The 26,120-nt window shown below is 50.7% G+C and overlaps 2 long non-coding RNA genes across 3 annotated transcripts in view; one reads left to right on the top strand and one right to left on the bottom strand.

The window, feature by feature from the left end:
• LOC309639542 overlaps positions 1-14,275 on the bottom strand; it is a 34,161-nt gene extending 19,886 nt beyond the window's left edge. Inside the window, exon 1 of the long non-coding RNA XR_014251722.1 lies at positions 3,441-14,275. This is a non-coding gene — a long non-coding RNA (uncharacterized lncRNA). The remainder of the gene's footprint in view (positions 1-3,440) is intronic.
• Positions 1-26,120, top strand: part of LOC309639538 — a 168,406-nt gene that overhangs the window by 29,443 nt on the left and 112,843 nt on the right. Inside the window, exons 1-2 of one of the 2 annotated variants that reach the window (XR_014251718.1) lie at positions 14,422-16,194; positions 24,618-24,899. This is a non-coding gene — a long non-coding RNA (uncharacterized lncRNA). Of the gene's footprint in view, positions 1-14,421; positions 16,195-24,617; positions 24,900-26,120 lie in introns of those variants that run through there. The other variant, XR_014251717.1, reaches the window with a different exon arrangement.

Below are 26,120 nucleotides of genomic sequence, written 5' to 3' on the forward strand. Positions count from 1 at the left end.
CTCCGTGGTCAGGGCAGTCTACTGCTCTGCCGTCTCCAATCCATTTGCGATGGCTGTAAAAAGCCATCTTCCAGTGCTAGCAGTAAATCTTGCCCTCCCATTCAAAGAGGCTGACAAGAGGGAAACAGCTTGAGGTTTCACCCCAGCCTTGCAAACTTGCAGTCCTGCTGTGCACGCTTGTTTTCTGTGTTCGACAATGTGTGATCCTTTCTCCCCACCATGTTTCCTCCCCATGGTGGCCGAGTGCAGACTTAAGCCATTGAGTCTGAAGTGTGGTTCCGTAGTGATGCAAGAAAGTCAGACTGTATTCCTTGCCACTCAGGCTGATGGCTGTTCAAATCACACAGCCCCTCTCTTTCTGTGTCTTTGTGAAAATGGTGAAATTTTGCTGGCAAACAGGTTTTTCTGGCTGATTACCCTTCAGATGGATGTTTCTCTTGACTGAGGGAAGCCAGGGGCTTTCAGGAATGTTTGTAGGTGTTTGGAGGAACCCCGGGACTTGGGTATAGCCCCGTTTCTGAACCTACCTCTTAGGGTAGTTGCTGCCCCATCTGGTCAAACAGTCTTAGAAAAACAGCATTGGCTGGACTTACTGATCGGAATATGATGACCAGGTCAGACAGGGGAACTGGCTGAAAAGCTAGCTATGGGTTTTGAGTGCAGATAACTGGCTTCAGATTCATCTATTCTTGATATTGTGAACAAGTCGACCAGACAACCTCTCCAACCCTCAGCATCTATCAAACGGGGCTGAAGCTTCCTGTGCTATCTCCTGGGGCCCGTGGATAAAATCCTCTGCAAACTTAAAATACAGAATGTTTGGAAACTGGTATTGTTATGATGGCGATTACAACAATAAGGGAGACACCTCTCGGGAGTGAAATAAATGGACACTTGTAAAACATGTGGAAATCTTCCTGCTCTCCCTGCCGTAAAAGTGTGAATCTCAGGGAGCTTGAGAGATGGAGTAGTAGAGTTGCTGTACCAGTCAATGTACAGAGAAGCTGCTCTTAAGATGTGTGCAGTGATAAATCCTAGGGCATCACCTCTCCGAGAAAGAACTGGGTGTGTAAATGTAGCGGCATAAACACACAGTCACACACATTCAAACACACGCAGGATTGAAAGCTATCAGACATGTGGAATTTTTATCATTTCGTGTCCTTGTCCAATCTGCTTCCTTACAGCAGCCAGAGGATGACTTCAGAGTCCAAATCACTGTCATGCTACATATATTTCCAATAGCTTTCCATTGTTCTTAAGAGAAAGACCAAAAATTTTCAATAGACCCGCGAGGTCTTCTCCACCTCAATTTGTCTCAAGTTCTCAGTCATTATTTTCTGCTCTTGCCTTGTGGTAGATTGAATTATTGAACCCCAAACCTTCACACCCCTGTATCCATGCTCTTTGCCTTGTGTCTTGGTGGTTTCACTCATCTAAGATTAAGGTAACTTCCCTGAACTTGGTCCTTGGGCTTGGTCATGTGACCTACCTCAACCAATCAAAAGCAGGTAGAAATGATAAAAAGGAATGAAATTGTGCCATTTGCAGAGACATGGATGGACCTAGAGACTGTCATACAGAGTGAAGTAGGTCAGAAAAAGAAAAACGAATATTGTATAATATTGCTTATATGTGGAATCTAGAAAAATGGTACAGATGAACTTATTTGCAAAGCAGAAATAGAGACATAGATGTAGAGAACAAACATATGGATACCAAGGTATGGGGGGAGGGTGCAATGAACTGGGAGATTGGGATTGACATACATACACTACTATGTATAAAAGAGATAACTAATGAGAACCGACTGTATAGCACAGGGAACTCAATGCTCTGTGGTGACCTAAATGGGAAGGAAATCCAAAAGAGAGGGGATATATGTATATGTAGAGCTGATTCACTTCACTGTACAATAGAAACTAACACAACATTGTAAAGCAACTATACTCCAATAAAAATTAATAATAAAAAAAAGAAGTGGGCAGAAATGACAGCGGGTAATTCTGACCCCAGGGCTTAAGAGGCATTGCATGTTTCCACTTGTCCTCTTGTGTGTCAGTTACCACTGATTGAAGAGCTTTCCCTGAATAGCTGTTGCCCCTTCAGCCTGGCTCCCACCCAGAGTGAACACACATGAATGGAGCCAACTGGACCACAACCTATGTTTGGGAGCTAAGCCCTGTCAAACTGGCAGCTTGAAGTTGAGAAGCCTAGCTGAGTCCAGCCAAGATCATCCAATCTGAAAACACATGAGAAACCAATGCTTCTTGGTGATGCCACTGAGGTTTTTGTGGTTGCTTGTTTCACAGCAGTAGCTGACTGATACAAGATACTCTGATTTTCACCACTTCTTCTTGCCACACTTCCTCTTCCACAGGCCCTGGGTGTTCCCCTCATCACCTGAGTAACTCCTACTCATCCTTCGGATCTCAGCTCAAAGCTCACTTCTCTTGAGAAGCCTTTTCTGACCCTGCAGGTTAGGTATAAACCCTCTATTCTATACCCTTCATGGCACTTATCAGAGTTGTACCTTTATGGGATGATTCAATCGTTATCTGTCTTCCTCCCTAAGGCTCTGTGAGCTCAGGAACCCTTTTGTTTGATTCACACTGTATCCCCAGTTCCTAGCACAGAGCCTTTCCAGGCATGTAGTAGACACTCAGTACATTTTGTTGAATGAATCAATGAACGAAGGGGTTGAACACAATTTCTCCAGGTTAAAAATATTTTAAGTCTAAGACAAACAGCTTAATGGTCTAAAAGGCCAATACAGAAGGAAAGAATAAAGACATGAAACAAATAAAGAAAAATATGTACATAACAGCACATTAACAAAGGTGACTGAAAATAAGATTGAGTTGGTTGCGTTCACCATTCATTCATTCAAGTACATGCCAGGCCCTTGGAGTCTGCTACACAGTGCCAGGGAAGACTTCTAGAGTGAGTGATCCTTGGGCTGAGTCTTGAAGGTTCTAGTGTCAGAACATGAAAAGCTGTGGAGATTTGAAGGAGGGAATGATGAACTCTGGGGTCATTGAGGAATGCTTTGCTTGGAGGACACTTTTGAACTGGACCGTATAGGTGAGCTGAATTCTCCAGGTCAGATTGAAGGCGAAGAGATATATTCAAGATGGACGGAATAGCATACAGAAAGGTGGATAGGGGCATGAAAATGTTTAGAGGATGGCAAATTGTTTGATGGTATGAACCAGGAAGGGTGAGGGCGTGAGTGCCTGGCTGGTTGGCAAATAATGAGGATTAATATTTATTGAGCCTTAAGATAAGTTGAGGACTTACCCTGTGCTGTGTCAAACACTGGACGCATAGCACAAGTCTAATCCTAGCCTCACCCACCTCCACCATCAAGGAAGTTGGTACTGTCATCCACCTGTTTTACAGATCAGGAAACTAAAGCACAGAGAGGTCGAGTAACTTACCCAAGGTCACAAGGGGAGGAAGTGACAGGTTAGTGCCATTAGACAATCCTGCAGCAGCCTGTGGAACTCTGGGCTTAGCAGTTAGGGCGGTGTTCTCCAGCGAAGGCAAATCACGGAAGGTTTTACATAACGGAGGTCAGTGGCCGGCCGTGGAACCGGTGCGAGCTAGGTTAGGGACAGTAGCTCAGGGCATGCATTGGCTAAACTGAAACAAACAAAAAGAAGGGGTTCAGGGCAGGGGCTGATGACTCAGCCTAGTTAGAGGTCAATTTAACGAGCGGTCATGGCTCTCCTGAGAAGTTCTCAGAAGTGGGAGAGGAGAGATTGGCAGCTTGTGGGAGAAAATGAGAGAAGCAGTGAGATGCTCGGGAAAAGATAAGGAGGATCTAAGTAAATATTTGGATGCCGGGGTGTGGGGGGGAGGGGTGTGGGTAAGTGGGGGAGCCCATTGATTTTTTTAATGCCCAGACCTCAGTGCAGGAGTTAATGGGAAAATCCATAACCCGGGGTTATGGAGTATGGGTGGAGAGAAGTCAGATGGAAAAGATAGAGGTATCAGAAGGAAGGGCTAATGGAACCACACGGGAGACATTAAAAGGCAATAAATCTGGCAGCCTGGATGGTATTTACCCAGGAATTCTGCAGAGGATGGTTAGTTAACTCTTAGAACCCTGCTCACCTGGGGCTGGAGCTGGAGGGACCCACGTGGGCTTCCAACAAGGGGTTTGGATTCACCCTGAGAAGAATCAGATCGGAGAGGAGATGTGTTTCTAGGCTGAGAGCCGCCCAGGGTGTCTTTGGAGACAGAAGGGAGCCCCAAGTTGTGGGAGGTTGGGCTGGCAAGGGGCTCCATCACCTCAACCACTGGGGAACGTTCTCTGGAAGAGTTAATCAGCCCGTGGGAAGGGTGAACCACAGGATATAATTTATTTACCTACTCCGTGACAAAATCCTTCCCAGAAGACCGTGGATGGTAATTCTCTGTAATTATATCTCATGCGAGGTTCTGTAGGCTCTTAGACACGTTAACTCATTAGTGCTCACAGCACACCTGGGAGAAAGGTGTGGGGAGGCGAGGACCAACTTCACCAGCAGATGGGGGAAAGCGAGGCTCCCTCCCCATGGGAGAAGCAGAGTTAGAACTGTGATTTCCTGACTCTCAAGTGCTTAAAGGGAGGAGAGAAAGAGATTAGACCCTGGAGCTGGCCTGGGTTCAATTTCTCTTTTTCTCTGTGTCATCTGAGGGAAGTCACTCAACCTCTCCGGGCTGTAGTTTCCTCATCTACAAATGGAGAGAGCTATATAGTTCCTGACTCAAAAGACTGTTTGCCTGGAAGTTTAACCTGAGTTACGGAGAAGCACGGAGTTTGTCGTGTCATGATGAGGGTGGACTGAGCTTAGACTGTAGGCTGAACTGCCACGTTGCCCATATGAGTCATAGTGATGAATTCTTCACGGCCTTCAGAGGTGCATAAATCTGAGATGAGACTTTTCAGTGAACTGAAGCTATCAGTGAGGGATAGCAAAGCTGGGATGCCAGCCTTGTTGGAGGACCAGAAGATGGATTGGTGGATTTCAAGGACGTTCGCAAAAATTCCTCCCACAGTCCTTTGCACTGTTTTTGCCGCTCCTCCCACTCCCCTTGGACCTGGGCTGATCCTGTGACTTGCTTTGACCAATAGGATGTGGTAAACATGATGCCACATGCATCTGAGGGTGGGCCTTCAACGAGTTCTGTTCTCACCGTGTTGTGGTCCAGGTGCCAGGGGAAGAAGTTACAGCTGGACTCCTGACTTTTGAGAACACGTGTGAAGGAGACAGGTCTCAGCCTTTGGCTGTTGCTGCCAAGCTCCAGAGGTATGGAGGAGGTATCAGACTCTTCCCCCCCAGCCCACCCACCAGAAATAATATGCCGTTATCCTTTGAAGCCTTTACATTGGGGGTGGTTTATTTCAGAGCAATGAGTAACTGATCAGAGTGGGTGATTGAGGTTTTTCTGGGTTCTAGAAATCCTGATTTTTCTGGCTTTTTGATCTAAATGCTGATGTCTTCGAGCATGCTCTTGAGCCAGTGGGCTGGAGACACTCGTAAGCTGCGTCCTTTCACCTCTTAAGAGTTTCAACTTGCCTAAAGGAATGAAACAGCAGCCCTGGAAGTTCTTGATGAGCCATGACGCAATCCTAAGGTGTTGATGTGATGATGGTTTTTTTTTTTTCCTTGCCTCCTTACTGATTGGGTCAAGGAGAGGAATTTAGGTAAAGGAAGAGGGAAGTTAGAGAAAGGAGGTGAGAAGGAGACTAGGAATTTACTGAGCACCTATGATGGTACTAGGTACTATGTGATTTGCTTTCCATCTGCTATCCCGTCCATTCAACAATCCTATGAGGTGGACATTATTCCCATTGTACAGATGAGCAAATTGAGGCTCAGGGAAGTGAAGTGGCATGTCCAAGGCCTCATAGCCAGGCTGTGACAGAGGCAAGATTTGATCTAAGGTCCTTCTGGATACAGCAACCAGATTTAGTCTGTTCTTTACACTGGCCTGAGCTTGTCTGAAGAGAGCTGGAGAGAGGCGGTGTCTGAGGCCATGAAAGATCTTTTGACTTCTTCTACTTTACCTTCACCTGCGATAGGTTTTGGAGAGACAATTAGAAACCAGGATCTCCCTTCTGATTAGTTCCACCCCTGACTTTAGATTAGGCAAGGTCCTCGTAGGAAACAGATTTCATTCCAGACAATTCAACCAGGAGGAGTTCAATACAAGGGCTATTTATGGCAGGGGGTGGTGGTGGTGGTGAGCAGGGTTAAGGAGACCAACAAAGGATGTTAAAGTTCTCTGGGGCCAGCAACAGTGGGAGCCGTCACCCCCCTTAGGGTTGCAGGGGCCAGGCGGAGGTGTATGGAGCCAGCGAGGGCTGGAACGTGGAGCTGGGCTTTCCAGCATAAGCCCCAGTCACAGCGGGTCACTTTCAGGGAGGGGCAGGGAATAGACACCCCGACAGGACCTCTTAATCCACTCTCCCTCCTAGCTGCTGCCTGTGCTGCCCAGAAGCTGAGCGTAACCGAAAGTGAGAGGGCAAGGAGCTGGTGATGTATCTGCAGGGGTCACTCCCTGGGTACCGGGCAGAGCAGACAAGATGGAGTGTGGATCTGTGTGTGTGGAGGGGCAGGGGGTAGAGAATAAGCAGCACAGACTTGACCCCACCCCTGTCCTCTTTGACCCTCCGATTGGGACAAACACATCCAGTGACCTTGAGACTGTTTTCCTCAAAGAAAGGGGACTCTTGGGTGCCTTTTAGTAGATGCGCTGGGAATTTCCTGGAACCGCTGCGTGCTCACCAAGCCCTGCACAAAACACTCTCTCCACCTGTCAGCACCCAGATAGGCTCAAGTGTGTCGCTGTCGCACTTGGAGAGGAATTTGGAGCGTGTGTGTCTTCCAGCCACTCTCCAGTCCCCCTTTAATGGGAGTCTTATTTTAAAGGTAGTGTTTATTCGCTTAATCTGTTGATTTTATTATTTCCCAGCTGTGTGACTTTGAGGATGTCCTGTGACCTCTCTGGGTCTCAGTCTTATCATCTGTAAAATGGGGGATTATAATGAGAATCGAATAGAATGTCCATGTATAGCACTTAGAACAATGCCAGACGCCTATTAGGCACACAGGGATTGGTCGTTCTTTTTCCTCTCCTTTATCTCCTACTCCTCCTCTTTTTCTTCCATCACGGAAGACAGACAATGTGTATCAGAGAAAACAACAGAGAGGCCCTAAAGTGGATACTCTTTCACCAAGTTGGAGAAGCACAAAATAAAAAATGATGGAATTCATATATCATCGGATACTTTCCATGTGCTGTGCACTGCGATGAGCTCTTGATATATTCGGTTTCTAACTTTCACAGAGCTTTGGGGGGTGGGTATTCCCATGCCTTCTGATGGATCAAGAAACAGAGGCTTAGAGATTGAACTTGCCCAAGGCCACCCACCTAGGAAATGGCAGGACCGGGATGGAGGCCCAAGTCCTGCCGGGCTGGGGTAAACCCTTTACTGACTACCTACAATGGGCTGGGGGAAGGGAGGCAAACGGGAGGCTGGGCCAGCTTATCAGCAGAGCAGCGGCTGTCAGGCCCAAGCATCTTGCAAATACAAATAACTTCTTGCTTAGGTCTGCCCTAAAAAGGGGGGGGGGGTGCAGCCATTACCCCCATTTTACAGATGGGGAGAATGAGGCATTGAGAGATTGCACAACTTCCCTCGAGTCACACGTTTTAGCAAGTGGCAAAGCTGGGCTTTGGATCCACTTGGACTGTTCTAGATGCTGTGCTTTTCCCCACTCTTCTTCACTGCCTTTGGCAGGACAGATAAGTCCAGCTGGGGACATCAGAGTGAGGAGGTGATGAGCTCCAGCTCAGACAGGTCACTGAGGCAGGATCTTCTTTTTCCAGTGTCCACTCAAGGGGCAGAATTCTGTATCAAGACCAGGATTTCCTCCAGTCCTTACAGTCCCTGTGGCCTCTTTGCTAGGGGACCGGAAGTGACAGCTGAGACCTGCTTTGTGATGTGACATCATGGGAATCTAAGAGCACAGAGGCTCTGAAGTTAATGCCGTGATAGTAATTACTGGCCTCAGAGCGTGACAGGGAGGATGGATGAGATAGCGCAGGGAGAGAGGTTGGCACGGTGCCGGACACTCAGAAGGCACCCAGTGTGGCAGTGATGGCTGAGCTTGTTGATTGTTTTGTAATCTGTCAGTTCCTAGGACTCGAACACAAATAATTCTATGGTTTGGGGGTACCTGAGGGAATTTGTTTTTACAGGAGGGGCAGGGGGCAGGGATGAATTGAGATTTGCAGAACACGTATTGCAAGCAGGCACCCCTGGAAGCACCTGTCATATATCATCTCATAATCTTTGCTACTAAGTCTAGGGACCATGGTACCCATTTAACAGATGAGGAGACTGAGGTGTAGAGATAAACTTGCTCAAGGTGACTCACCTAGTAAGTGGTGGAATTGGCTTCCTTGTGGTTTCCTGGTTTCTCCTTGTGCTTCTCTCCTCTCAGTTCTCAGAATACCAGCCACAGGGATCTTGAGAGTGTAAATCTAGGTCATGTTATTCCCCTACAAAAAAATTCTCCCATAACTTCCCAGGGCAATTAAAGTACAATTTAAACCCCTCCATGTGCCCAGCAAGGCTTTCCACAATTTGGTCTTTGCTAAGTCCTTGGTCCTTATCTCCTGCTTCTCTTTCCCACATACATAAAGGTAAAGCCATCCTGGTCTCTTTTTTCCCCTCAGATATGGGCATTGTATCAGTTAGCTACTGCTGTGTAATAAATTACCCCAAACTTAAGGCTGGGTCAGTAATCTGGACATGGCTTAGCCGGATAGATCTGGCTCAAGATCTCATGAAGTTGCAGTTATGATGTTGGCTGGAGCTGCAGTCATCAGAAGGCTTGACTGGGGCCATAGGGTGCAATTGCAAGATGGCTCATTCACACAAATGATAAATTGGTACTGGCTGTTAGCTGGAGGCCTCGGTTTCCCTCCAAGGACTCTCTATGGGCTGCTTGTGTGTCTTTATGACAACAGGCCAGCTTCCTCCTGGGTGAGAGACTCAAGAGGGAGCGACACAGAAGCTACAATGTCTTTTATGACCTACCCTTGGAAGACACACTCCATCCTTTCTGCATATCCTATTCGCTGTTCAGGTTGGCCCTATCTGATGTGGGAGGAGACTCTACATGGTGTGAATACCAGGAGGCAAGAATCACTGGGGCCGCCCTCTTCCTAGATCCCCTGTCCCTTTTCTTTATTCGTGTCTTACTCATCCTTTAAACCTCAGCTTTTGAGCTCATCTCCTTTAAGAGACCTTTTCCAACAGCCCAATTTATTCATTCCACAACTATTTATTGAACATCTACCAGGTGCTAGACACTGTTCTAGATGCTGGGACAAAGCAGGCAGAGGTCCTACTGACCTATCTTCAAAAATACATTCTTAGTCCAACTACTTCTTCTTCTTCTCCTCCTCCTCTCCTTCTCCTCCTCCTCCTTCTCTTTTTTTTGGCTGTGTGGCATGTGGGATCTTAGTTCCCCCACCAGGGATCGAACCCGTGCCCCCTGCAGTGGAAGCATGGAGTCTCAACCACTGGACTGCCAGGGAAGTCCCCAACCCCTTCTTCTCACATCTGCCTTTGCCACTGAGGTCTAAGCCACTATCATCGTCACCCGGGTCGCCACAGCAGCCTCTTAGCTAGTCTGCCTGCTATAGGCTGTTCTCGACAATAGCTGGAGGGATCCTCCGAAAGCCTCTGTCAGGTCAGGTCCCTCCTCTGCTCTAAATCCTGCCATGGCTCCCACCTCATTTACAGTAAACACCAAAGTCCTTACATTGGCCTGAGTGGGCCCCTTCTTACCTCTCTGACCTCCTTGTCTACTCCTCCCTTTCTCCTTGCTTCTGCTACACTGATGTCCTTGCTGGTCCTAGAACCCGCAGGCATGCTCCCACCTCTGCCCTTTGAGCTGGCTATTTCCTTCCCCAGCAAACTGTTGTGAGACTCATTCCCTCCTATCTTGCAAGCCTTTGCGCATATGCTCCCTTCTCACGGAGGCCTTTGCGGTCCACCCCATCCAAAACTGCAGCCCTCTTCCTCCCCATTCTTCTTCCCTTCTACTTGCTTTGATCATAGCCCTCCTTGCCTTTTAAGAGCATTTAATGCCCTTACTTATTGTGTTGATTTTTATTTATTTATTTATTTTTGGCTGCACCCTGCGGCATGCAGGATCTTAGTTCCCCGACCGGGGATCAAACCCCTGCCCACTGCAGTGGAAGCGCTGAGTCCTAACCGCTGGACAGCCAGGGAATTCCCTGTTTATTTATTTTTTTTTTAATTATAGTTCTCTTCATATCAAAATCTAAGCTCCATGGGCATTTTGGTTTATTGTCTTCATTGATGTATCCCCAGAACCTGGTCTTGTGCCCACTACCTAATAGGCTTTGAAAACAGTCGTGGAATAAGCGGACAAATCAACTTCTTCTCCCTCCAAATTGGGTGCTCTTTCTATCACAGCTGAATGCTTTTCTGAGCGCCATGTCCTGTATCTGTTCAACGGGGATGGATTACATCACCTCAGTCAACCCCTTAAGCTGTCTCAGAGGGTCAGATGCAATAATGGATGTAAGAGCCTCATGTAACAAAGTGTTATGCCAATGACCATGAGGATGACAGCTGTTATTCCTTCCCCCAGTCCTGGGGAGGGTTACCTCCCTTGGCTTCTTAGTATGTCCCTCTGGCTGGTCGTCATCTCCTTTCCTCCTCCTCCTCACTCAGGGATGCCATGTGGCTGCTTCATCATTTATAGTGGCGGCTGAATAATCGAATTGTTATTGGTTTGGAGAGGGTGGGAGGGGGGAGAGATTTTTGCTAAATTGTTTCTCTTTGGAAAATGTTCATCTCCTGCCCAGTTGTGATTTATTTCTGCTGCTGGCAGTCTTGCTTTCTGGAAATTAATTCTTTGATTGGCATGGAAAGGGAAGTTGATGGTGGCAGGGTGTGTATATTTTGTGGGCTTCTTTTTGGATGTGAGAGCTAGCTGAAGCACTGATTTGGTTCTTTCTGGGTATGGTAAAAGGGAGCAGGTAATCTGGGTGTCGAGAATCTCAGGGTGCCCCACCTATGCTCCCAGCCTCTGTCTGAACAGTTCTAACCTCTTAAGTCCAATAGGCATATGTGCCTGGTCATCTGCTATTTGTATGAGCACATTCACTCCCAGGATCACCTTTGGAAGGTGTTCATATCCACATTTTGCAGATGGGAAAACTGAGGCTCAGACTGGTGAAGGGCATTGTACATTTGCATGGTTTTCTATTGCTCCATAACCAACCACCCCAAATTTAGTGGCCTAAAGACAACTGCTTTATTATGCTCACAAATTCTGTGGGTCAGGAATTTGGACCCAAAGGGCACAGTAGGGATGGCCTGTTTCTGCTGCATGATGCCTGAGGCCTCAGCTTGGAAGACCTGAATGGCTGGGAGTAATTTGAACATCTAGGGGCCTGGAAACACCTGAGGCTGCTTCGCTTATGTGTCTGGCACTGGTGCTGGATGACTCAAAGGCTGGACTGAGCTGGGACAGTCGATCGGAACAGCTCCTCATGGCATCTTCCTGCAGCTTGGGGTTCCCCACATCATGGTGACTGGGTTCCAAGTAAGACTATCTTGAGATTGAACACCTAGAACAAGAGAATCAAATGGGAGTTGAATGGTCTTTTATGACCTAGACTTAGAGTAGCCTGCATCGTTTGCTGGAATAGAATCCAGGCCTAAAATCAAACCTGGATACCCAATGGGGAAATAGAACTAGGGCATTTCTGGAGGAAAGACATCCCCCACTCCCACCAACTCTGCCAAAGGATGTTTATTGAAGAGGCCACCCTAAGGATACCCCAATCAAGATCACTCTGTGAGACAGAACAGGTGTATCCATTATAAGTTTTATTTTTGGCAGCAAGAAATCAAACCCAATTCAATGGAGATCAGGAATGATGGTGGTGTAATTCAGTCCAAGTCCAAACGTCTGAGAATCAGGAGTATCAATGCCCAAGGACAGTAGAAGATAGATGTCCCAGCTCAAACAAAGAGCAAATTTGCCCTTTCTCCACCTTTTTGTTCTATTCAGGCTCTCAGTGGATTTGAGGAAGCCCACTCACACTGGTAAGGGCCAACTGCTTTACCCCTTCTACCGATTCAAATGTTAAGCTCTTCCAGAAACACCCTCATAGACACACCCAGAAGAAATGTTTTATCAGCTCTCTGGGCATCCCTTAGCCTGTTAAGTTGACACATAAAATTAACCATCACACCACCTAACTCTGGATCATCACTCCACCTTTTTTTTTTTTTTTTTGGCTGTGCCGTGTGGCTTGCAGGATCTTAGTTTCCCAACCAGGGATTGAACCCAAGCCCTCGGCAGTGAAAGCACAGAGTCCTAACCACTGGACTGCCAAGGAATTCCCCATCATTCCAACTTTTTAACTTTTTTGTTTTTTTAAACACTGCCTGAAATAAGCAGGGGGAAATACGTCTGCTGGGGGAGAGGGGTGCAAAATAAATGGAACTAGGCACCCAGTGGTGAAGAAGGCAGGGTGCACACTCTGATGTCAGATGGCTTCCTTGAGACTGATGACAGTGGTTTCGTTCCAGAGCAAATGAGTCTGGTGATGAGACCTTAGGTGGCTGACCCAGAGAGGGGCAGAGCCAGGGGCCTCATGGATGGGACCTGAGGAGGCCCTAGGGAGGGATGCAGGTCTCAGGCAGGGCCAGCCTCTTCTGCAGCATGTAGAGCTGGCCCCTGGGAGAGGAGGATAGAGGATGAGCCTAACTTCCCTCTTGCATTTCCCCACTGATTTCCCAAAGCAGAGAAACAGGCCAATGGGCGATTTCCTTCCCTGGGCCGACCCTCTGCTGGGGCATGTCTCCCTGGTCCTCGTTGGTGGAGAGGGCCACACACAGACACACAGGTCTCTCTGAAATGGACAGTTAATTGTCTGCAGGCCAGGGAGACCTGCAGAATTAGAGCTTTCCGGACTGGAGCAGGGCACATGGGAGGCAGAAACCCTCCCCCCAGGCCCCCCCGCCCCCACCCCGCCCTCTAGCCACTCTCATTTCCTTGCCAGCTTTCTAGAAATCCAGGTCAGTTTCAAAGCCTGGGGCTGCAGCCTGCCTGAGCAGGGGGTCGCTTCCGAGGTCACTGGCTGGACAAGCAAGTCAATTTTAGCAGGAAACCTACATGTAAGTGACGCTGGTTAAGTTGGGATTCTGCACCAGGGGGCTCTGGCCTCTGCAGTAGCCTGGTCTTTCCCCTTCATTTTATGCCCCGGGGAGCCTGGATCCTCCAGAAACTAACATTCATTACGCATGCACACTCACATATAGGCTTAATACATACATCCAAATGTCAGGCATACGGGATGCCTTTCCAAATAAATCTCATTTGCGATCCTCACAACCCTGAGAAGGAGACTTGTATTTATTTATTTATTTTTTTTACAAGTTCCCATTTGAAAAGGTTTTTCACACATTTCCATTCGACAGATTCCCATTTAATAGATGAGAAGACTGAGTGTCAGAGTGGTTAAGGGGCGTGTGCAGGATCACTCAGCTGGGAACTGTCAAGTGGGACATGAACTCTTCTCCTCCGGCCCCCTAGTCCAGTCCTCTTTTTGATTTTTTTTAATAAATTGATTTATTTTATTTATTTATTTATTTTTGGCTGCGTTGGGTCTTTGTGGCGGTGCGCGGACTTCTCATTGCGGTGGCTTCTCTTGTTGCGGAGCACGGGCTCTAGGCGCATGGACGTCAGCAGTTGTGGCGTGCGGGCTCAGCAGTTGTGGCTCGCGGGCTCTAGAGTGCAGGCTCAGTAGTTGTGGCGCACGGGCTTAGTTGCTCCTCGGCATGTGGGATCGTCCCGGACCAGGGCTCGAACCCTTGTCCCCTGCATTGGCAGGCAGATTCTTAACCACTGCGCCACCAGGGAAGCCCCCTTCTTTTTGATTTAACCTTGAACCTTTGAACCCAAAGGGCTGCCTGACAGCAAGCAGGTCCTCTCTCTCACCTGGCTTCCCGGTCAGGAAAGGAGGAAGCATGGGCCCTCCCTCAGTCCCACCCAGACATCCACCCAAGGTGCCATTAAAGTTAATTGTTTTTACTGCCAGTTTAACATCATCTTGTAAATCTTTTTACGATGTGGCCCAGGAACACTGAGCTGTGTGTAGAACTCAGGGACAAAATACAGTTTGAACACAGGAGCTTGGGCGCCACAACTACCTGGAGGCTGTAAGATAGGGGTGTTCTCAGCTCTTCCCTGACCCTGTGTCAGCTGGGTGACAAGTTTTCTTCCAGGTGAGGCTATGGCTGTGCCTAGAAGGCCTAGATTCTTCACCCGTCCTCCACTGGCTGGACAGGTATCTCTCTTGACCCTACACTGTGGAACCCACCGGAATCTGAGACCCCGCAGCTCTGACTCTGGAGCCTTCGGAAAGGTTGGCAGAGGGTGGGATGGGGGGACTCCAGTGCAGAAAGTATGGCGTTTTGGGCACTGGGTCTCTCCCAGCCTCAGGTACGTGGATGGATTGGCCAAAACACCACAGGCAGGTGTTAGGGGTGTGAGGGGCACACATTCTAGGCTGTGACGGTTCTGGAGGCCCAGGTCTTCCCTTGATGGTGATGCTGCCTATTTTTTACCGTCACCTGCCAGGAGAGCCTGTCCTTCCCCAACCCTCCCTTTAAGACGGTTTCCCTGGGTTAGCAGAGAGGAAGACAGAGATTGCTGATTCTTGGGAGACCCTGGCTTCCACGAAGAAGACTTCCCCTGAGTCTCCTTTCTCTCCATCTCAGTGTCTGGCACCCCGATTCTGTGGCTCCGTTTTTGCATCAGTAAAACGGGAGATCGTGTCTTACCTTCCCGGGTCGTTGCTCATATTAAATAAACTGCTACTCTTAAGGCGCCCAGAAAAGCAGCAGGCACGCACTAAACCTCTGTAAATGGCGACATATTCAGCAATCATGATTAAGCCCAAATATTTATGGGGACTTGTTGTCTGCAGAGCCTTGTGGCAAGTGCTGGGAATATACAGAGAAGACTGGCTTCCTTGCCTTTAAGGGGCTTTAGTCTGGGAGGACGCACAGTATTTAGACGTTATGAACAGAGGAATTCAGCATCACCGCAGCATATACAGCAGTTGTTCTCAAAATGTATTCCGGGGCCAGCAGCACCCAGAAACCTGTCAGAAATGCACGTTCTCCGGCCTTAACCCCAGACCTCTGGAGCTCTGGGGGTGGGCCCTGGCAATCTGTTTGTTTGTTTGTTTGTTTTTAATTTTATTTATTTATTTATTTATGGCTGAGTTGGGTCTTCGTTTCTGTGTGAGGGCTTTCTCTAGTTGCGGCGAGCGGGGTCCACTCTTCATCGCGGTGCGCGGGCCTCTCACTGTCGCGGCCTCTCTTGTTGCGGAGCACAGGCTCCAGACGCGCAGGCTCAGTAGTTGTGGCTCACGGGCCTAGTTGCTCCGCGGCATGTGGGATCTTCCCACACCAGGGCTCGAACCCGTGTGCCCTGCATTGGCAGGCGGATTCTCAACCACTGCGCCACCTGGGAAGCCCCGGCAATCTGGTTTTAACAAGCCCTCCAGGGGACTGTGGTGCTCACTAATGTTCCAGAACCACTGATAGAAGGAATACAGGCACAGGCTTTGGAGTGAAGAGGCAAATTTGAATTCCCTTGCTAGAGGTGAGGCTTTGGCCAAGAAACTGTAGGAAGCTCAGTGGGGGGTGGGAGGGATAGGAGGGGGAGGAGAGGAGCGGGGAAACTGGCCCCCCGCAAGCCGGGGAGGATGAAGACCAGGGAAATACACCAGACCTCTCCCCGGCAGGGCATCGGCGGGTCAAAGGCCGAATCCCTCCTCGGGTCAAAGGCCAAATCCCTCCGCGGGATGAACGCCTGGGCTGACCCAGTTCAGGGAGGTCAGGCGGGCGTCTCAGAACGCGCCCAACTGGGATTTAAAACGTGTAAACCCTGGGTTCGGCCCGACTCCGTCTCGTCCAGGCAGCCTGTCTTGGGGGCACCCTAACCTCTCCGAGCCTCAATTTCCCCATGTTGGAGGTTCCACCGAGGTCCCACCGAGGCTGGAAGCCGTAGAAGCACGTAGGAAGCTACAGGGTCCCGCATCAGGACCAATTTCCGGCTTTGTGCTCCAGTAAGTGGTTATAGAAAGTTCCTCTCTCGTCAGCTCGGCACCCGCCGGCCAGGGGCTGCCGGGATTCGGGAGCTGCAGCGGTTGATCTTTTCCGAGAATCCTCCACTTGCCGCGCCATCGGGCAGTGCGAGCGGGGCGTGAGGTTAACTTCCAGGCTTTTCGTTAAAGCGTCCGGGAATTAACCGGCGAATAACCGGGGTGTCTGTAGTGGCGAATGAATTGCACAGGAGGCTGAGCGTGGGGACCCTGACCGGGGGAGCCGGGACGCGTCGGCGGGGACCCAGCCCAGGAGCGCAGAGCGCAGGGCGGGGCGCACCGCCTGGGGTTAGGAGTCGACCTTGGCCTTCTCCCGGGTGGAAGGAAAGGGCGAGGATGGGAGGATGGAGAGCGGGAGGAGGGGTTTGAAGGTGGGCTGTCTTGACCCTGGAGGGTTCAGTAGGCTTTCCAAGTGTTCTTTTTTCTTTTTTCAGTATAGTTGGATTACGATGTTGTGTCCCAAGTGTTCTTTGAGTAAAGTCCAAACAATGCCCCGAGCTCCAGTGACTATCCAATGAGCGAGGGAGTGCTCTAGCCCCTGCCTGCCTTTCAGGACCGAGCTTCTATTATGTCCCCGTGCTCGACATCCAGCTGAGGGGGCGGGGGTGGTCCTCCCCAAGACCCCAGGCCCTGCGTGGGTTCGCGCTCGGACCACTCTGCCCACGCCCTCTCGTTTCCAGCGGGCCAAGCTCGTCGAAGGAGGGAACCAGAGGAGCGCTGACCTCCTCGGTGGGAGGAGATGGAGGTTGGGCCCATTTCCCCCTCCTAGACCCCGCTCGTAACAGCCCAGAGGGCAGCGACCTCGCCCGGCGGCCACGGCCCACCCCCTCTCTCGCGCCCCCCACCCCCTCCCGGTCAGGCTTTGAAGAGCGCGTTTTACGAACTTTTACATTTTCCTTCTGGAGGCGTGTTTGTTCTTCTCAGTCACCTCGCTCTGTTTTATGAGCTTCAGAGCTGATCTGCACGTTCTTCCCTCCGTGTAATTTCAATGTGAACTCTCCCCGGAGCGGCCTTTCCCCTCTTGCAGCCTGCCAAGTCGTTTGAAGGCTGCACAAACATTCTTCCTCTCTCCCAGTCCCCGCAAATCTCGGTCTACACCCGCGAGGGCAGGCGGAGGCAGTTACCCCGAGAGTTCCGGTGGATTGGAGCCCTTCAGCAGACGCCTTCAGACCGTTTGGAAGGACGAATTGGGGGAAGGGAGGGGAAACATTCGAATAGCTGCCCCCGTGGTCCCTCTTCTTAAGGATTACGATGAGGTGTGTGGGTGTAAACATTCCCTAATCCATATTCCAAGTTTTGGGAACGAGGATAGTGGAGACGCACAGGGATTACGGATAAGGTTATGTAAACTTGCACCTTCTCTCCATTGATCGCCTGGTTCAATTTTCAGCTGGTTTCCTGCCAAGGAGGTGTTATCCCCACTTTACAGATGAGGAAAACTGAGGCTGAGGTCAGTTTCCCAGCCACCCTTTTGGGATTCAAATCCTACTTTGAACAACCCTCTTCAGAAGAATAAAGGTCAATACTTAGGGTTTAACATAACATTATTAACTACTTCTAACAAGTGCCCTTCCTTTGTTAAGCCACCTGCTATGGTTCTAAGCCATTTGCTTATTTATTTCTCACAAGTGTTTCTCACAGTGACTCTATGAATTAGGTACTTAACACATGACAGTAAAGTCAAGGCACAGAGACGTTGTTGCAGCCGAAAGTCACACCGTGAGGAAGCGCTGGAGGCAGGGTTTGAACTCAAGGGGAGGCACTCCTAACCACCAGTGTCATGCCTCTGGGAGAGCCTTTCCCAGTTCTCTCCTGAGCCACGTGAAAGAAATCCCAGGCTTACTGACCCTGGGCTGCATTTTCCTCCCCAAGGTCTGGGGACGAACAGGAAGATGGGGATGGGACAAGGGGGTTACATAAGATGGTGACTTCAAAGGCAGTCACCACTAGGGTATATAGCCTTGGCTCTGGGTGGCTAGCCGGGGGCACCAGTCTACAAGCTGTGGGCTGTCCACCCTCCATCTCTCACCCTACCTCTTTGTAGTCCAAGGACGGAGAGGGTGATGGAGAAGACTGAGGGCAGAAGTGGAGGGGGAGGTCTTGACATTGAAGGTGGGGGAAACAGAGATTAGCGGTTGATAATCAGAGTAAAAATAATGAGCGTAGACATCCTTTATTGAGTACTTACTATGCCCTCCATAATAAATGGTTCTTTTCTTACGTGACTAGCCCTATGGGTAGGGACTTTCAACTATTCCCTTTAAAAGGCACAGAGCCAGTAAAGTCGTGGCTTCAGAGCTCCAGGAGGGGGGCGGCTGTTGGGGGGGGCTCACTTTGTGTAAATCTGGCGCATTTCGGTGGAAGCAGGTTCTGACTTTCTCTGATACAAACCTCAAAACAGAATGAGAGGATCTCAGGACAGTCGGTCCAGTCACCCTCCAGATGGGGAAACAGGCCTGGTGAGGGCGTGGAGCATGACTTTCAGTCCGTATCAAGTCAGGAGGGCAAACAGAGGTGGAACCCCAAGGTCTGGGGCTTACCGTCTCCCTCCCAGGCCAGGGTGCTGACAACAGCCCTGAGGGAGGAAGCAAGGGAGGGGCGTGAGAGCACCAGAGACAGACCTGGGTTTTCCTTTTGTCCTCAACTTACTGCGTGACTTTGTGCAAGTTGCTCAACCTCTCTGGGCCTCAGTTACTCCAACTGCAAAATCATGGTGGTACAGGGGTTAGACGGTTTAATTGCTAAGTCGCTGGTGATCGTAATGTTCTTAGATGCTCATTAGGCCACAACCAAAAAGCAGATTCAGAGCCAAGCAGAATGAGTTTCCAATCCCAGGGTTCTCTGAAATCAGGCTCCCCAGACTTCTGGAGGGTGGGTGGCAGTGGGAAGCTCCCTGGATCGCTGAAGAAGTGCCCTTTCTTTGGCAGGCACCCCAAAGGCTTCTTGATTCCAGCCCAACGATGGAGTATATGGGCTTCTACGTGAGAAGTGGGTTATAACCCCATCTCTGATTCCTCTGAGGCCTCCTGTTCTTGGGGCCAGTGAGCCCAAGGAGTGGGGGCTGGAGGGTGAAGGTCTTGGCTAGAGTAATTAGGCTTGGCCTGGGGGGTCTCTAAGACCAAGAAGCTCTGTGTGCTACTGCCTGTATATATATCGAACCAGATTGACTTATGTGAATACCGGTTTTAGGCTCACATAGACATGGTATACCCCTGCTCAGCCCACCCTCCTCCTCCTTTTCCTCCTCTTCCTCCTCCTTTTTCTTCTTCCTATTATTATTATTAGTGCTGTTATTTAAGGGTTACACTTTTTCTAGCAGCACTGTGAGCCAGCTGCGTTGCAATTCACGGTGTAACGTGGAGAGTCAGAGAGGTGAAGACACTTGCTCAAGGTGCTCAGCCCGTAAGTGGCCCAGAGACAGAGAAAGACAGATAAAAACAGAGGGCAGAGAGAGGAGGTTGAGGGAGCAGGCAATGTGACAGACAGAAGAAAACTCCCATCTCCCTGCCCTAAATCTGACACCGAGCTGGGCCATCCTTGATATGATCACAGACGCCCAAAGACACCTGGGGCACAGAACAGTCCCAGGAAGTGGATTGTTCCTGCAGCGAGGGGTAGCCCTTAACGCTGGGATCAACAGCTCCACACATGTGCTGACGGATGCTCTGGGGCTGATTTATAGAGGTGTCTCCATTCCTAGGGACTCCCTGGGGCAGTGGAGAAATTACAGAAATCTCAGGCTTTTCTATTCTGCTCCAGGAAATGGGAGGACAAAGTGTGCGAGGTGGGAGCCAGTGCCCAGGGCAGCAGAGGAGGGCAGCCTGAGGGCCCAGCTGGTTGGAGGTTTCTGGGATGCAGGTTCAGTCAATGTACCAACCACACGGGGGACCAGGCACCCCACTGGGGGTGGGAGGCATGGGGCAGACGGTGGTGGATAAAACCATTGTGCCTCCAGTAAGAGTCAGAGGGGGCCTTGGGCATTATTTTACAGACCCAGAGAGGGGCACTACTTGGCCAAGGCCACTCGGAGTCAGGGATGGGGTCAGGGATGGGGGTCCCGCCTCCGAGGGCCTGGAACCAGGCCCTTCCCAGCCCCCCTGCGCCGCATGGGGGAGGGATAGTGGGGTGGAGGGAGTAGTGGTGGGGTGTTTCCTTAATGGCCCCAGCCGAGGTGTCGTCGGGGTGGTCCAGCTCTGACGTTCAGCCTCAGCCTCCCTGTGCCCTGGCGCTTGCGGCGCGGCTGCGCATTTCTCCACATTGTGGGCTGGAGAGATGGCCCAGCTTGTCGGGCCTGGGAAGGAGGAAGGGAAAGCAGGGCCTGGAGGACGATGCGGGGGTGGGGGGAGTGTAGGAGGAGGGAGCTGCGAACAAAGGGGCCCGCGCTGGATCAGGCAGGGCCGCTGAGTGACGATCCCCAGGCCCAGCGGCGGGGCGGGGAGGCTCGGGGGGCGGGGCGGGGGCGCAGGGAGATGCGGAGACACAAACCCACACAGAAGAGAGACCCAGGCGGAAGGGCAGAGATGGACGGAGAGGGATCGGGAGAGAAACACACAGAAAAAAGAGACGGAGGCCGGCTCGGAGGTGGAAGGATGGAGGGAGAAACATGAGACAGAAGGATACTGAGGCACATAGAGAAACACGGGGAGAGAGAAGGTAGACACAGGAGAGACTCAGGGAGGGACAGAGAGAAATAGACTCAGAGAGACAGAGAAGGAAGCCTGAATCAAGAGGCGGAAGAGAGAAAATAAAGACCCGGAATTGATACAGAGACAGAAAGGCATTGTGAGTGGGAGAAGCAGACCTGGAGAGAGAAACAGAGAGGAAGTGAGCAGAGATGGATAAGACAGCAGAACCGGTCAGTGTGATTTGTAGCCGACAGTGGACAGAAAACCACATCGGTGCAAATTCACTTCGGCAGCAAGGATCTGAGGTTCTCTCTGCTGTGGGTCCTCGGCTGTCCTGGCCCAACTGGTCCTGGGTCAGGGGACATTTACCCCTGAGGCTCCAGTGTAAGGGACTTTGGCTACAATTAGTAATGGGGTTAGTTTCCGTTCCAGATAAAGGGGCTTCTGTAAGTGGTTTTGAATGCCCTGCCAACCCCATCTTCAATTTTTAAGGGTCATCCTGCCACCTCTGGAGTGGGCATCTGAGGGTGTGCTGCCCCCAGGCTGTCTTCCCCCAGGCAGGACCTCGGGGACACTCACCAGGCCCTCAAGGGAATATCCGTCCAGCTGCAGGGACACACTTGCCTGCACACACGTGTGCAACCTCTCCCAGATACAAGCATCTTCATCGCATATGTGTGCACATACCCTTACCCAAGTCCACCAGACACACACACACTTCACTTACTGCGGCACACACGTGTGAACTCACCCATTCATTATTTGTTTAGAATCTCTCACATGCGAAGTGTTAGACCGGACATTAAAGATAAAAAACAAGAGAGTGGAGGGGATCTCCCAGTCTTCCCCTATAGGCGGGGGTACCAGGGAGGCTGCCGGGCACTGGGCATGGGAACTGTCCCTCTGTCTTTGAGAATGTCCAGGGTCAAGGTCTGTGTCGTGGTAGAGAGGTCCAGGCCCTCCACCTCTGTAGTCAGGGCTAATAGCACCCCCCTTAGTGTAGGTGAGCTTGGAGCAAGCTTGGGGTATCCCAGAGTATAGATTCTTTCTTTCTTCATCCCCAAAGCCTCCCCACTGATATGGGAATCAGAGGACTGGGGGTCCTGTCCCTGCATCAGGTTCTCAGAACTGCCCCCCACATCTGTTTCTTTGGGGAGTCAGGCGTAGGAGGAGATTGTCTCTTCCTCCAAAGTTGGGAACCCCACCCTGTGAGGAGCTGGGACCCTGTGAGGAGTGGGGGAAGAGGTTGGATTTCCTTTTGTATTTGCCTCAGCATCCTGGGAGGGTGTGCACTTCCTTCCAGCTGGGCTGAGAGTGATGACCAAACCCAGTGGCTGCTTCCAGTTCTGGCCGGCTCTTTTCACTTCATGCATCCTAATGATTGGAATAACAGCCAACGTTTATTGAGTGCCCACCGCACCAGGGTGTTTGCCAAGCGCTTTACAGATACTGCCTGATCAGGAATTCCCTGGTGGTCCAGTGGTTAGGACTCCGAGCTTCCAATACAGGGGGAACGGGTTCGACCCCTGGTAGGGGAACTCCAAGATCCCCTATGCCGTGAGGCCAAAAACAAACAAACGGGGACTTCCCTGGTGGCGCAGTGGTTAAGAATCCGCCTGCCAATGCAGGGGACACGGGTTCGAGCCCTAGTCTGGGAAGATCCCACATGCCGCGGAGCAGCTAAGCCCGTGAGCCACAACTACTGAGCCCACGTGCCACAACTACCGAAGTCCGCACACCTAGAGCCTGTGCTCCACAACAAGAGAAACCACCACAGTGAGAAGCCCGTACACCGCACTGAAGAGTAGCCCCCGCTCCCCACAGCTGGAGAAAGCCCGTGCGCAGCAACAAAGACCCAACGATGAAGACCCAACACAGGCGAAAATAAATAAATAAATAAATTTAAACAAACAAACAAAAAACAGCAATGCTGCAGATACTGCCTGATGGCAGGCTCAAAACAGCCCTATTACATGGGAGGAATGCTTGTGAATCCCATTGTACAGATGCAGAAACTGAGGCCCGGGGAGGTGAAAGCATTTGCCCCAAATAGTATGGCCTGAATTCATGCCCAGGCAGGCTAACTCCAGAAGTCAAGCTTTTAACTAACATCCACCCTTGGAGCAGATAGTTCTGACCTATCTCTGCTGCCTCCGGAAATGGGCAAGATGGGGGAGATTTGCATGTGCTTGCGTGAGTGGGGGTCGTGGGTGGTGTAGATTCCAGGGGTCAGCCAGGAGCTGCCCTGGGATTCAAACGGCAGAGGCCCAGGCTGGGGAGAACTTTCCAAAGAGCAGCCGTTTCCTCTGACTGCTTTAGGGGCCTTGCCCAAGCCCACCAGCTCAGTTAAGCTCTGCTTTGGTCCCGCTGGAGGACTGCAGAGCAGCCGGCTCTGCGCCCAGTTGGCCTGCCGTGTAACAAGATAGTTTATGTTATACCGCCGAGCAGAAATAAAACTACTGACTCAAGCACTGCAAACAGATGCCGCCGGCCAGAGCCCAGGGTCCGCGGCCAGATGCTCCTCTGAGAACCCCAGGAGGGTAGAAGCCAGGAGCCTGGTCCCTCCAGACCCTGCGGCTTGGGGCGGGGGCGGGGTGGGGTGCTGCTGCAGTAGGAGGTTAGGGGGCTGCTAAGGGGCTTTCGGAAATGGCCGGGGAGGAAATGAAGAAGGAAAGGGGGCCCATCTTTCCTTTCTCCAACTTACTCTTTCTCCACGAATTTGGCAAATTCTAAACTTGAGACCTGCCAGTTTCTGGATTTTAATGGCTTTTCCTCCCAGGAAGAGAGGTGAAACCCAGGAAGCCTCCTGGAAATCCCCATGAGTTCTCCTAAAATACCCCAAGTAAACAGGCTCTGAGTCCCCTAAACCCCCTTCTAAGAAGATTGTGCCCCTAAGCCCTCAAGAGAGTTCTGGAACTTCATCTCCTAACTCATCTCTCCCGCCCACCCCCAGGTCTGCTGCTTCATCTTCTAGACTGCAGCCGCCAGGACCTTCTTTAAAGCGTGCAAGTCATGCTCTTGCTCCCATACCTTCAATGGCTCCCTATTATCCACCGTAGAGCTTCTCAAAGAGTGGTCTGAGGAGTGTGCGCATAGGAGTCCCCTGGCGTGGTTGTTAAAATGCACATTCCAGGGCCACACCCTTGAGCTACAGAATCCACCTCTTTGGGGGCCTAGGAATCTGCATTGTGAACAATCGGAAACCTTTCGGGAAGGAGGCAAGGTGTGATTTTTTTGTAAAATGAGCACATTGTGGGCTTCCCTGGTGGCGCAGTGGTTGAGAATCTGTCTGCTAATGCAGGGGATACGGGTTCGAGCCCTGGTCTGGGAAGATCCCACATGCCGTGGAGCAACTGGGCCCGTGAGCCACAACTGCTGAGCCTGCGCGTCTGGAGCCTGTGCTCTGCAACAAGAGAGGCCGCGATAGTGAGAGGCCTGCGCACCGCGATGAAGAGTGGCCCCTGCACCACGATGAAGAGTGGCCCCCACTTGCCACACCTAGAGAAAGCCCTCGCACGAAATGAAGACCCAACACAGCTAAAAATAAATAAATAAATAAAGTGTCTATTAAAAAAAAAAAAATGAGCACATTGTAGAGTCAGTAGGGTGATGTCCAGTGGAAAGTGGGTGCAGCGCTTTTCATTCTGTTATTCAGCAGATGTTTAGAGCACCTACTATGTGCTGAGCACTGTGTTAGGGCCTGGGTGCCCGGGTTACAGTCTGGACAAGGTAAATGAGGTTCTGGCTGTCTTGTACTTCCAGTGACTTCGCAGGAAGAAGAGCTGGATGATGGTTGGAAGGTTCCAGAAGACATCATGGGGAGGCACCTCAGGACGGAAAAGTGAATTATCCACAAGGATTCAGTGGCTGCGCTCCTGATCAAAGGCTGGTGTTGGGAAAGTCTCTGAGGTCAGAATTGCGAAACGGGACTGAAGGCGCTGACAATTCTGCAGCAGCACAGACTCTGGGGAGAAGGTGAGAAGAATGAGGAAATGGGGGCATCCCTGCTCTCTCCTCTGCTTATCTTTCCTGCACACTCCAAAGGTAGGGACCTCATCTCCCCTTCTTCCCAGAAACCCCCAGAAGTGCCCGCAGTGCTCTGGAAATGTTTGTTGAATGAATGAAAGAAGGGAGGTGGAAGAGGGAGGGGGAGATAGAAGACAAAGAAGGGAGGAAAGAACAAAAAGAATGAATAAGCAGATAGGAAAAGAAGGAAAGAGACAGCAGGCCTCCTGTATAGTTCATAAACCCCAGACGTTATTTGGAGTAGGGGTGAAAACAATGTGTGTGTGCACGGATGTAGACCCTAGAGAATATTAGGGTCTATTCTTAGAAACCAAGGCATCTAGGAACGCAGAAGTGGCCCCTGTCCTATGGTCCATTCTCTGCTGGGGGAGGAAGAAGGCAAGGGAGGCTGATGTAAAAAGGCGGAGTGCTGGCACTTCCCTGGCGGTCCAGTGGTTAAGACTGCGCTTCCACTGCAGGGGGCACGGGTTGGATCCCTGGTCAGGGAACTAAGATCGTGCATGTCCTGCGGCGTGGCCAAAAAAAAAAAAAAAAAGTGGGGGTGACATTGGGGGAGTGGAACTGACCTGGCCAAGGTTCATGTCAATGAGGGCAGTCACAGGGGCTGCCAGGGGAAAGGCGATGGCGAGGGTGTGTGTGTGTGTAACAGGCAGAGACTTTCAAAGCGATCAAAAAAAAAAAAAAAAACTCTGATGAACATTCTCTTCTACTCCCTCCCTCTCAGACCCCATTTCCTCCCAGTCAAGGCCCAGGACAGACACGCCTGAAAGTAATTCTAAGAGGCAGGGGAAGCTTGAGCAATTATTTTTACACTAAAAAAAAAATTTTTTTAAAGCCCTCAAAGATACGGGCATGCTCACGGCTCTGAGACTGTCAGAGGCCCTGGCCACCCCATCCCTGAGTGCGCCCTCCTTCCCAGCCCCCATATGGTCTGGCCTCTATCTTCTGCCTGCCTGTGACAGACAGGCCAGGCCAGGCCCCCCCAGAGACCACTCCCTCCCCAGCTGGAGGCCTGTCCCCTCTGAAACTGATCCCGGGCCTTTGGATCTAATTTGTTTCTCTGTCTGCCGGGTTTGGGGGGGTCTTGCCTGGAGACATGGTGGTCACAGGTGACATCAATCATGTCTGCATCTTCCCAGGGACGGGGATAGGATATCAGAGAGGTGACCAAGCATTTGCCACATGATTCAAATCATCTCAGCATTGATTAATTGGGTTCATCCTGAGTTTCTGAATCAT

Source organism: Balaenoptera physalus, assembly GCF_965194825.1.
Source record: "Balaenoptera physalus genome assembly, chromosome: 12".
Classification (NCBI taxonomy): domain Eukaryota; kingdom Metazoa; phylum Chordata; class Mammalia; order Artiodactyla; family Balaenopteridae; genus Balaenoptera; species Balaenoptera physalus.